Source organism: Rhipicephalus microplus, chromosome 9, assembly GCF_043290135.1.
Source record: "Rhipicephalus microplus isolate Deutch F79 chromosome 9, USDA_Rmic, whole genome shotgun sequence".
In the NCBI taxonomy this organism is placed as follows: Eukaryota; Metazoa; Arthropoda; class Arachnida; order Ixodida; family Ixodidae; genus Rhipicephalus; species Rhipicephalus microplus.
The window spans coordinates 66,749,378-66,761,021 of NC_134708.1; the positions used below are offsets into that span (position 1 = coordinate 66,749,378).

Genomic DNA, 11,644 nt, shown 5'->3' on the forward strand with positions numbered 1-11,644 from the left:
TTAGTCAGGGAGGCGGGTACGAAGCATATTCGTTCACGTTTTGTAGGCTTCTAATGCATTGATGAAAACACAAGCACTTGGAAAAACGTGGGCGTCAGCAACACGAGATTTTAACATGATTTTAAACGGCAATGCATCCTATAAGAATAAAGAGCCTGACAGAAAACAGAAAAAGAATAAATCCAGGGGTATCACACGTACGCAAGAAGCACAAGTAGCGAAATGCTAGGAACAGCCGATTCAGAGAAAGTTTGTGGGTTACCAAACCGTATAATTCTTTAACACGTAGTTGCCTGTTTTTATGTCGATGCAGCCTGGCCAGACGTGAGCCGCAGGGCTTCCATGGTGATGCCCGGTGAGTTGAGTTTCTGCGTAGACGCAAAGATAATTTGGTGACAGTGACCTGATTTACGCATTCAATCTGAAGGCATGTTTACATTATTAGCAAGACTTATCCTACGTAGACGTTTGGAACACCACGAATAAGGTAAATGAATACGACAGGTACGAGTATATTAGTACTGATAAGCCTTACTTGCAATGACACCTGGAGTAGTCGAGAGTTCAAAATAGTTAAAACAATTGTGATGCTCAAACGCGGAGCTGCCGAAGAATACCTACAAATTCTTTTAGTTGTCGTCAAACATTATCTGCGGTAAAATTTATTTAAATCAGTGACAAAGCACGCACAGAGTGAAAAACAAAGTACATTAGCAAGCTTTTAAACTTGATCATAATGCAAGAGTTAACCCCGGAACCACGAATTTTGCGTATCATAAGTATGGTACATCAAAAGGGCACCTAAACATTGAGATACAATAATATGAGCTAAATTAACGCAGAAAAAACATCGCATACGAGCAAGGTGTTTTGAACACCTCTTAAATTTTTGCAAACGGCCTACATGTAGATAATTTGAGACTTGGCTCTCTGTGGAACCTACATGGCATTGTTATACAGCAAAGTTCTGTCAATTTGGTTTCATCCTTACAAGATAAGCTTCGTCTCATGGTACTGTTAACTATAGTCTGGGAGAATAAACGTTCATTAACGTAATATTTTCTTCAAGCTCATTTTCTTAAGGCAGAAAAGGAGGGTGCTCGGTGCAATCTGTTCAAAACATATGAGCACCAATAGAAGCTGAGCAAATATTGTAATTACGAAAACACTGCATTTGTTAGCAATATATGTTTGAGAATGCATTAATAAAAAATATATTTTCTAAGAACCAGAGGCCATGACAGGCGAATTGATGCATATCTTATTTGCTTCCATTGCATTGGTTGCAGGAACAGCTATGACCCAGGGTAAGTCGCTTGAAATAGCAGCTTCAAGCTATTTCTCCTTTTTATTTAGAATTATACCTGTTTTGTAAAAGTAACCATTTCGTTTGGTCTAGGCAGATGTGTACCCTTGCTTTGGCTGTGATTTTTCTGATAAGTTTTGCTTTCTAAAAGCCTAAGAGAAAAATGAGTAACGAGCATAGCACTGATTTGCGTGAAGAAATACTCAACGTATTACTTGCCATTCATGATATTGTACACCTCACAGGAACAGCTATGAGCCAGGGTAAGTAGTTTGAAATAGCAGCTTCGCACTATTCTGGCTTTTTATTTCAGATTATGCTTAGTTTGTACAACTAAACTTTTCAGTTGGTTGAGGCAGATTTGTTACCTTGAGAAAAGTTTGTGGGGGCGGGGAGGCTAGTTTGAACATTGCAGGAAAAAGCTGCGCTTCAAGGTTGAGGACGAAAAACTAGACTGGCACAGCGAAAGTGCATCTAGCAACTGAAGTTTATTGAAACAAATAGCGAAAAAAAAAGGTGGAGTAACATACAAGGGGGCGCGCACTGCAAGCAGACCACGCATGATCGTATCAGAATGCTATCTATGCCGTGTTACACTTGCTTTTATCAAACTTTTTCTCATTTTATTTGTCTCTGTAAACATACCACTTGTCTATCCGTAAGTGCTATCGAAGGTGCGCTAACGCATGTTCCAACTTCTCAGACATCTTATAGTAAGCTTCAATAATTGATCTCCTGATTTTATCTTTGCTGTGAGCCAATGTGGTTATACCCCGAAGTTAGGTTCAGACCTGCAATCAAACCCGTGTTGAGCAAGATTTCATTCTAAGACATGCCTTAATTTAGTAGTCTTATATGAAGGCACCTGCCCGTCTGCCCAATGTGAAGTGTCCCACAGCTCAATGAAATCAAGCACACATTTTTTGACGTCTCTTAGCCTACATGCTTCTTCTCTGGTGTCGCCTCGAAAGCCTTAAGCGGTAACTTTTTTACACAAGCCTACCAGTTTGTTGAGTGCAGAGAAAACTACTTGCGCACCATACCGGGAAGCCATGTTCTTTAACCTATGCACCACTGTGTGACGCATAGCTTACACGACGAAGATTTGTTGAGTGCAGGGTTGGAGTGTTGTACTTGATTTTCTTGAGCTGTGGGGCATTTTACATTGGGTAGACGGTTAGGTGCCTTAAAATAAGGCTTCAGGAACACAGCAAATTGTTTAGTAGGCGTGCCATAGAACTAAATCTTGCTCAACACTGCTTTGATTGCAGGTTTCAACTTAACTTCGGAGATACTATCACTTTGGCAGACAGCAAAGATAAAATCAGGAGAACAATCATTAAAGCTTACTTAATGATGTCTGGGAAGTTTGGCGCATGCGTTAGTGCACATTCAATAGCACTTACGGATAGACAAAAGGCATGTTTACAGAGACAAATAAAATGAAAAAAGTTTGATAAAAGCACGTATAATACCGCAAAGATAGCACCCCGTTAAGATCATGCGTGGTTTGCTTGCAGAGCACACCCCCTTGTAAGTCACTCCACCTTTTTCGCTATTTGTTTCAATAAACTGGTTTTTAAATGCGCTTTTCCTGTGCCAGTCCAGTTTTTCGTCCTCAACTTTGCAGCGCATCTTTTTCCTGCAGTTGTTCCCTTGCTTTGACTGTGATTTTTCTGATAGGTAGCGCTTTGTCAAAGCGTAGGAGAAAGATGAATAACGAGCACAGCCCTGATTTGCGTTAGGAAAAACTCAACGTATTACCATAGAGAAACCTACTTGCATAAAGAGCGGACACTGCCGTAGGGCCTTGCGGCCCAAGTACTGCACTGCTTTCAGCGCCACGAGTGGCTGGTCTAACCCGATATTGTATTTCGCATGAATAGAATAACAAAACTTTTTTTCCAATGCTGGGATTTGAACCCGAACCCTCATGCTTCGAAGACGAGTGTCTTGACCACTAGGCTAAACGCCTATACGTGCACGTAAAATATACATAAAAGCACATCTAAACCACATGAACTTTTACGCTTTGTGCAAAATAAATGCACAAAAACAACACTTTCTAGTCAGACTTTAACGATTTCGGTGGTAAACCATTAAACATCCTCAGCGAGACACGTTTTAAAGCAGATTTGGAGAATTTCACAAATCAATAAAGTCTTGCAAAAATTTCATGCCAAACTTACGTTTTCATTGACCTCCTGAGGCGGTTAATATTTGCCGTCACAGAAGAATGGCAGCGTGCATGGACGCGCCATCTAGCGGTTGGTCAGAGCCTATCTTGCTGGGCCGCGAAGAGGTTCGAGTGGCCACTTTTTATATAGCATGTTTCTCTTCTACTCACGATATAACCTGAGCCTATCGAGAGGGAAGTCTCGAAGGGAGAAAGATTGAAGACTTTATTGAAATATCCGCAGGACAATTACCCTAGTTTCCATAAATTGCCACGCCTCGCACTGCGTGGCAGTGGCGTGTCCGGGCAATCGAAAAGATCCAAGAAATTGAGCTGACGCCGGGTGGATATTCTATGAGTGCCTGCCCCCCCCCCCCCCCCCTCGCTTCACATAGATGGCACACCTGGGATAGCCCATCAAGGGGAAATCAGCAGTGCCCTTTTCTCATTTTTTTTACCCATATCTTTTTCTTTCCGAAAAGGAGAAAGGAGGGTAATAGTTCCGTTTCCTTTTCAATATATGAGCCACAATAAAACTAGCAAGCACTAGAAAAAATCGTTTTTTTCTGTTAGAATGAAATATATATATATATATATATATATATATATATATATATATATATATATATATATATATATATATATATATATATATATAGAAACGTAAAATGTGTGACCATTCTCTGAGCACGATCTGCTGCCAACAGTTTCTGTATGCATTTTTATCTGTATGCTTTGCCACATTAGCGGGAACAGCTATAACTCAGGGTAAGTAGTTCAAAGCTTCATCTTGCTATCTTCCGCTCTGCTTCGTTGAAGAAATTTCAGGATTTCTCATAGTGATTTGAAACATTATTCATTGGATGAATTGGGCTCTATCGAATCTTAAAAGCAAAACAACTTTGTGAAAATCATTAGGTGCCCTCTCTTGTGCTGTTAGATAGAAAATCTAATGTATTTCTGTTCATGATATTGTGCGCACCACAATGTGCATTGAACTTTTTGGCTATACCTAGCACATGCTTACATAAACATTATGCACTATCAGAAAGATATTTAATCCTAATTGTGGGCTATGATGGGATGGTTATAGTAGTTTGCATATACCAAGAGCAAGCAAGTGGGTTACAACTGCTCTAAGGCTTCGTTGAAAAGATCACGTAATAAAGATCATCGTTTCTAAATTGTTTATAGGGGCTCTGTAACGCTTTTTTGAATTAAAGCCGAAAGTTCTCACTAAACGAGATTATCGCTTCACAAATCACCCGCCACAGCCTGTTTATAGAGCTCGTCAAGTACGAGTGGAATCAGTGGTCTGTCACGCGCTGTAAATGCTTTCACCCGACGAGTGCACTGGAGGCTAAACAATGAACGACTGTGGGAACACGAAGTTACGTCAAGCGCGTCTCGACTTCGACAATATCTACTTTTTTGAAGGCGCAGCTTAGTTTAAGTGTGATCTCCACCTCAGGCGCAGACACGTGGCGACGTCCCGTGGCGATCGTAGTAACTACGAAGCACAAGATGCCAGACTGGAAACAAGTTATACGAATACCTGGCCACTGTGGAGTCGGACGCAAAAAGCCATTCCTCCGCCCGAGCTCTCTTAGCTCGGCACTCTAACTTCAGTGCAGGGACTCCAGCCCTTCCAGATGAAACGGCCTACCTGACCACATACGCTGAACTATTACAAACGCAAAGGCCTGCTCAATCCCCCACCGCATTCTCAACATAGTGAATCCGCACAGGTAGCCTGGCACCGCTTACAAACGATATCGTACTCCAACCCACACGTACTATCCAAAATCGACCTTAACAAGTACCCCTCATCCACATGTAGACTATGCAACACTAGTCTAGCTACACCCTATCACATGCAACACTAGTCTAGCTACACATCTGAAACACATGTCTTTAAGGATTTCAGTAGAGGTGGCTGGGAGGCGGCCCTGTCCAGCGCTAACCGGGGGTTCAAAGAGGCCCTAGTGGCCCGCGCAAAGACCGGGGCACAAACCAATGGTGCCCCGGGCTAGGGACTCCACCTAATGCCCAGTAGATTTACTGAAGCTTTTCTTCACCATCATATGAGCCAGCGATCGTGTATTTGGCCATATAGCGCTTGAAATTGGGATATATAGAATCATTTTTTGAAAGTGGACAAAAGTTCTAGCTTATTTTCAGAATTATTCCCGAATTCCTGGCCACTCGCTGCTAAAGGATATACAATTCGCTTGTTCTCAGGAGTTTTGACTACCTATCAGCAGCCTTTCATGGCATTGGTGAAAAAAATGTTGCTGGTTAATTCAAAGCGGTGCCAGATAAACTGAATATAGACGAAAGAGACAAGATATACCACAAAATTTATAATATGCTGCACTTTTTGAAAAGTATTTGAGCAGTGGATGGTTAGAGACTTTCAAATGTTGAAATCTGCAAAATTAAAGAATAAGCATGTTCAGAGTTCCGACAACACTATTACCATAAAAAACTTCCGGTGATCATATTTGGAATATCGTGGCACCATATTACAATAAATAAAACCTACGTAATTCTGGTAGTTTTGAACTGAAATACACTGGTGGAGAATTTTTTCAATAACAATAAAGCGATGTGATGCCAATACAACGAGCTCTACAGCGTATACGCTGAAAAAATTGAACTCTCAAGTCAGATATGCATAAGTCATGAAAATTAACAAACAAACAGGATATAACGAACAAACCACAATATGCCCACGCAATAATAACCCAATCACGCTACTCCAGAAAACATTTGTAAGAAGTTTTCTTTATTTTCTACAATAGTTTCACTAATAGCCCTGCTAGGCACCAAAGCCAGACCTGGCGAGTTAGTATTGAATTGTGCAAGGTAAGACGATTCGGTGATATAATGGGTGACATATTATGTGTGACGAGATGGTTGGCATGGACGTAAAATAACTGTATCACAGTCTTGCCTCAAAGCTGTAGGGATATTTAAAGCTGTGGAAAAAAAAGAACAAAATTTCCTAACCCGTCAGTCCAAGCAAGAAATAATTTAGGACGAAAAGATTTTTATAATCGCAAACAGCACATTTTCGAAACTGGCAGCCTATCAAGTGTTAAATTAAAGAGGCTTCGCGCAGACATGGAAAAAAAATTTATAAGAATCAGTGTCATAATTTTGAAATCTGGCAGGTCACAAAGTTAATGGCAACGAGATTCACATACTTCCGTGAAACTTTTGTTCCCCGAGAGATAGATAGTATGTGAAATTACCCGTTCTTTAAAACTTGCAACACTTCAGTTAACAGGAATTGTGTTCCCGACGCAAGCTCTGAACCCATCTTGAACGGCATAGAGGAAAAAGAAAACGCAGACTACAATTAAAAAATTTCAAGCGATTTCCAAACCCATCAAAAAAACGTTGCGAGACGGGGCTTGTGTCGACAACTATGACCAAGCGAAACATTCATCTCCCCTTATTCAGACTCAATATTAGAGCCCACTTGATTTTTTATTTTCTTAATTATAATAAAGGTATATTTTCTTTTACTCAAATATTTTGCTGTTTTATCTTGCTCGCCCACCTAAAACATATAATATACGTCAAATCTTCCAATACTTACAAGCTAACTACAGCACAGCTGACAGGTATTGCGTTTAAAACGCTACCTTTCAAACCATCCTTCACCCAGTCGTTTTCATTGTTTGGTAGATTAGTCAGGGAGGCGGGTACGAAGCATATTCGTTCACGTTTTGTAGGCTTCTAATGCATTGATGAAAACACAAGCACTTGGAAAAACGTGGGCGTCAGCAACACGAGATTTTAACATGATTTTAAACGGCAATGCATCCTATAAGAATAAAGAGCCTGACAGAAAACAGAAAAAGAATAAATCCAGGGGTATCACACGTACGCAAGAAGCACAAGTAGCGAAATGCTAGGAACAGCCGATTCAGAGAAAGTTTGTGGGTTACATAACCGTATAATTCCTTTAACACGTAGTTGCCTGTTTTCATGTCGATGCAGCCTGGCCAGACGTGAGCCGCAGGGCTTCCATGGTGATGCCCGGTGAGTTGAGTTTCTGCGTAAACGCAAAGATAATTTGGTGACAGTGACCTGATTTACGCATTCAATCTGAAGGCATGTTTACATTATTAGCAAGACTTATCCTATGTAGACGTTTGGAACACCACGAATAAGGTAAATGAATACGACAGGTACGAGTATATTAGTACTGATAAGCCTTACTTGCAATGACACCTGGAGTAGTCGAGAGTTCAAAATAGTTAAAACAATTGTGATGCTCAAACGCGGAGCTGCCGAAGAACACCTGCAAATTCTTTTAGTTGTCGTCAAACATTATCTGCGGTAAAATTTATTTAAATCAGTGACAAAGCACGCACAGAGTGAAAAACAAAGTGCATTAGCAAGCTTTTAAACTTGACCATAATGCATGAGTTAACCCCGGAACCACGAATTTTGCGTATCATAAGTATGGTACATCAAAAGGGCACCTAGACATTGAGATACAATAATATGAGCTAAATTAACGCAGAAAAAACATCGCATATGAGCAAGGTGTTTTGAACACCTTTTAAATTTTTACAAACAGCCTACATGTAGATAATTTGAGACTTGGCTCTCTGTGGAACCTACATGGCATTGTTATACAGCAAAGCTCTGTCAATTCGGTTTCATCCTTACAAGATAAGCTTCATCTCATGGTACTGTTAACTATAGTCTGGGAGAATAGACGTTCATTAACCTAATATTTTCTTCAAGCTCACTTTCTTAAGGCAGAAAAGGAGGGTGCTCGGTGCAATCTGTTCAAAACATATGAGCACCAATAGAAGCTGAGCAAATATTGTAATTACGAAAACACTGCATTTTTTAGCAATATATGTTTGAGAATGCATTAATAAAAAATATATTTTCTAAGAACCAGAGGCCATGACAGGCGACTTGATGCATATCTTATTTGCTTCCATTGCATTGGTTGCAGGAACAGCTATGACCCAGGGTAAGTACCTTGAAATAGCAGCTTCAAGCTATTTCTCTTTTTATTTAAAATTATACCTGTTTTGTAAAAGTAACCATTTCGTTTGGTCTAGGCAGATGTGTTCCCTTGCTTTGGCTGTGCTTTTTCTGATAAGTTTTGCGTTCTCAAAGCCTAAGAGAAAAATGAGTAACGAGCATAGCACTGATTTGCGTGAAGAAATACTCAACGTATTACTTGCCATTCATGATATTGTACACCTCACAGGAACAGCTATGAGCCAGGGTAAGTAGTTTGAAACAGCAGCTTCGCACTATTCTGGCTTTTTATTTCGGATTATGCTTAGTTTGTACAACTAAACTTTTCAGTTGGTTGAGGCAGATTTGTTACCTTGAGAAAAGTTAGTGGGGGCGGGGAGGCTAGTTTGAACATTGCAGGAAAAAGCTGCGCTTCAAGGTTGAGGACGAAAAACTAGACTGGCACAGCGAAAGTGCATCTAACAACTGAAGTTTATTGAAACAAATAGCGAAAAAAAAAGGTGGAGTAACATACAAGGGGGTGCGCACTGCAAGCAGACCACGCATGATCGTATCAGGGTGCTGCTGTCTATGCCGTGTTACACTTGCTTTTATCAAACTTTTTCTCATTTTATTTGTTTCTGTAAACATACCACTTGTCTATCCGTAAGTGCTATCGAAGGTGCGCTAACGCATGTTCCAACTTCTGAGACATCTTATAGTAAGCTTCAATAATTGATCTCCTGATTTTATCTTTGCTGTGAGCCGTTGTGGTTATACCCCGAAGTTAGGTTCAGACCTGCAATCAAACCCGTGTTGAGCAAGATTTCATTCTAAGACATGCCTTAATTTAGTAGTCTTATATGAAGGCACCTGCCCGTCTGCCCAATATGAAATGTCCCACAGCTCAATGAAATCAAGCACACATTTTCTGACGTCTCTTAGCCTATATGCTTCTTCTCTGGTGTCGCCTTGAAAGCCTTAAGCGGTAACTTTTTACACAAGCCTACCAGTTTGTTGAGTGCAGAGAAAACTACTTGCACACCATACCGGGAAGCCATGTTCTTTAACCTTCACCACTGTGTGACGTATAGCTTACACGACGAAGATTTGTTGAGTGCAGGGTTGGAGTGATGTACTTGATTTTCTTGAGCTGTGGGGCATTTTACATTGGGCAGACGGTTAGGTGCCTTAAAATAAGGCTTCAGGAACACAGTAATTTGTGTAGTAGGCGTTCCATAGAACTAAATCTTGCTCAACACTGCTTTGATTGCAGGTGTCAACTTAACTTCGGAGATACTATCACTTTGGCTGACAGCAAAGATAAAATCAGGAGAACAATCATTAAAGCTTACTATATCATGTCTGGGAAGGTTGGCGCAAGCGTTAGTGCACCTTCAATAGCACTTACCGATAGACAAAAGGCATGTTTACAGAGACAAATAAAATGAAAATGTTTGATAAAAGCACATGTAATAGCGCAAGGATAGCACCCCGGTAAGGTCATGCGTGGTTTGCTTGCAGAGCCCACCCCCTTGTAAGTCACTCCACCTTTTTTACTATTTGTTTCAATAAACTGCTTTTTAAATGCACTTTTCCTGTGCCAGTCCAGTTTTTCGTCCTCAACTTTGTAGCGCATCTTTTTCCTGCAGTTGTTCCCTCGCTTTGACTGTGATTTTTCTGATAGGTAGCGCTTTGTCAAAGCGTAGGAGAAAGATGAATAACGAGCACAGCCCTGATTTGCGTGAGGAAAAACTCAACGTATTACCAAAGAGAAACATACTTACATAAAGAGCGGACACTGCCGTAGGGCCCTGCGGCCCAAGTACTGCACTGCTTTCAGCGAGTGGCTGGTCTAACCCGATAATGTATTTCGCGTGAATAGAATAACAAAACTTTTTCTTTCCAATGCTGGGATTTGAACCCGTACCCTCATGCTCCGAATACGAGTGTCTTTGCCACTAGGCTAAACGCCTATCCGTGCACGTAAGGAATACATATACAGCACATCTAAACCACATGTATTTTTACGCTTCGTGCAAAATAAATGCAGCAAAACAACACTTTCTAGTCAAACTTTACCGATTTTGGTAGTAAACCATTAAACTTCTTCATTGAGACACGTTTTAAAGCAGATTTGGAAAATCTCACAAATCAATAAAGTCTTGCGAAAATTTGAGGCCAAACTTACGTTTTCATTGACCTTCTGAGGCGGTTAATACATGCCGTCACAGAAGAGTGGCAGCGAGCATGGACGCTCCATCTGGCGGTTGGTCAGAGCCTATCTTGCTAGGCCGCGAAGAGGTTCGTGTGGCCACTTTTTATATAGCATGTTTCTCTTCTACTCATGATATAACCTGAGCCTATCGAGAGGGAAGTCTTGAAGGAAGAAAGATTGAAGACTTTATTGAAAGATCCAGTGGACAATTACCCTAGTTTCCAGCAATTGCCACGCCTCGCACTGCGTGGCAGTGCCGTGTCCGGGCAATAGAAAAAATCCGAGAAATTGAGCTGACGCCGGGTGGATATTCTATGAGTGCCTGCCCCCCCCCCCACTCGCTTCGCATAGACGGCACACCTGGGCTAACCCATCAAGAGCGAATCAGCAGTGCCCTTTTCTCATCTTTTTTTACCTATATCTTTTTCTTTCCGAAAAGGAGAAAGGAGGGTAATAGTTCTGTTTCCTTTTCAATATAAGAGCCACAATAAAAATAGCAAGCACTAAAAAAAAATCGTTTTTTTCTGTTAGAATGAAATATATATATATATATATATATATATATATATGAACGTAAAATGTGTGACAATTTTCTGAGCACGATCTGCTGCCAACAGTTTCTGTATGCATTTTTATCTGTATGCTTTGCCTCATTAGCGGGAACAGCTATAACTCAGGGTAAGTAGTTTAAAGCTGCATCTTGATCTCTTCCGCTCTGCTTTGTTGAAGAAATTGCAGGATTTCTCATAGTGATTTGAAACATTATTCATTGAATGATTTGGACTCTATCGAATCTTAAAAGCAAAACAACTTTGTGAAAAACATTAGGTGCCCTCTCTTGAGCTGTTAGATAGACAATCTAATGTATTTCTGTTCATGATATTGTGCGCGCCACAGTGTGCATGGAACTTTTTGGCTATACCTAGCACAAGCTTACATAAATATA

At 40.6% G+C, this 11,644-nt stretch overlaps 1 long non-coding RNA gene across 1 annotated transcript; it reads left to right on the plus strand.

Annotated features, from left to right (window-relative positions):
- The first annotated feature begins 312 nt into the window (after window positions 1-312).
- Window positions 313-11,376, plus strand: LOC142771365 (uncharacterized). The gene is made up of 8 exons (XR_012885883.1): window positions 313-355; window positions 1,290-1,307; window positions 1,552-1,569; window positions 4,230-4,250; window positions 7,494-7,535; window positions 8,470-8,487; window positions 8,731-8,748; window positions 11,356-11,376. It is a non-coding gene; the product is annotated as an uncharacterized LOC142771365 (long non-coding RNA).
- Window positions 11,377-11,644: the final 268 nt, after the last annotated feature.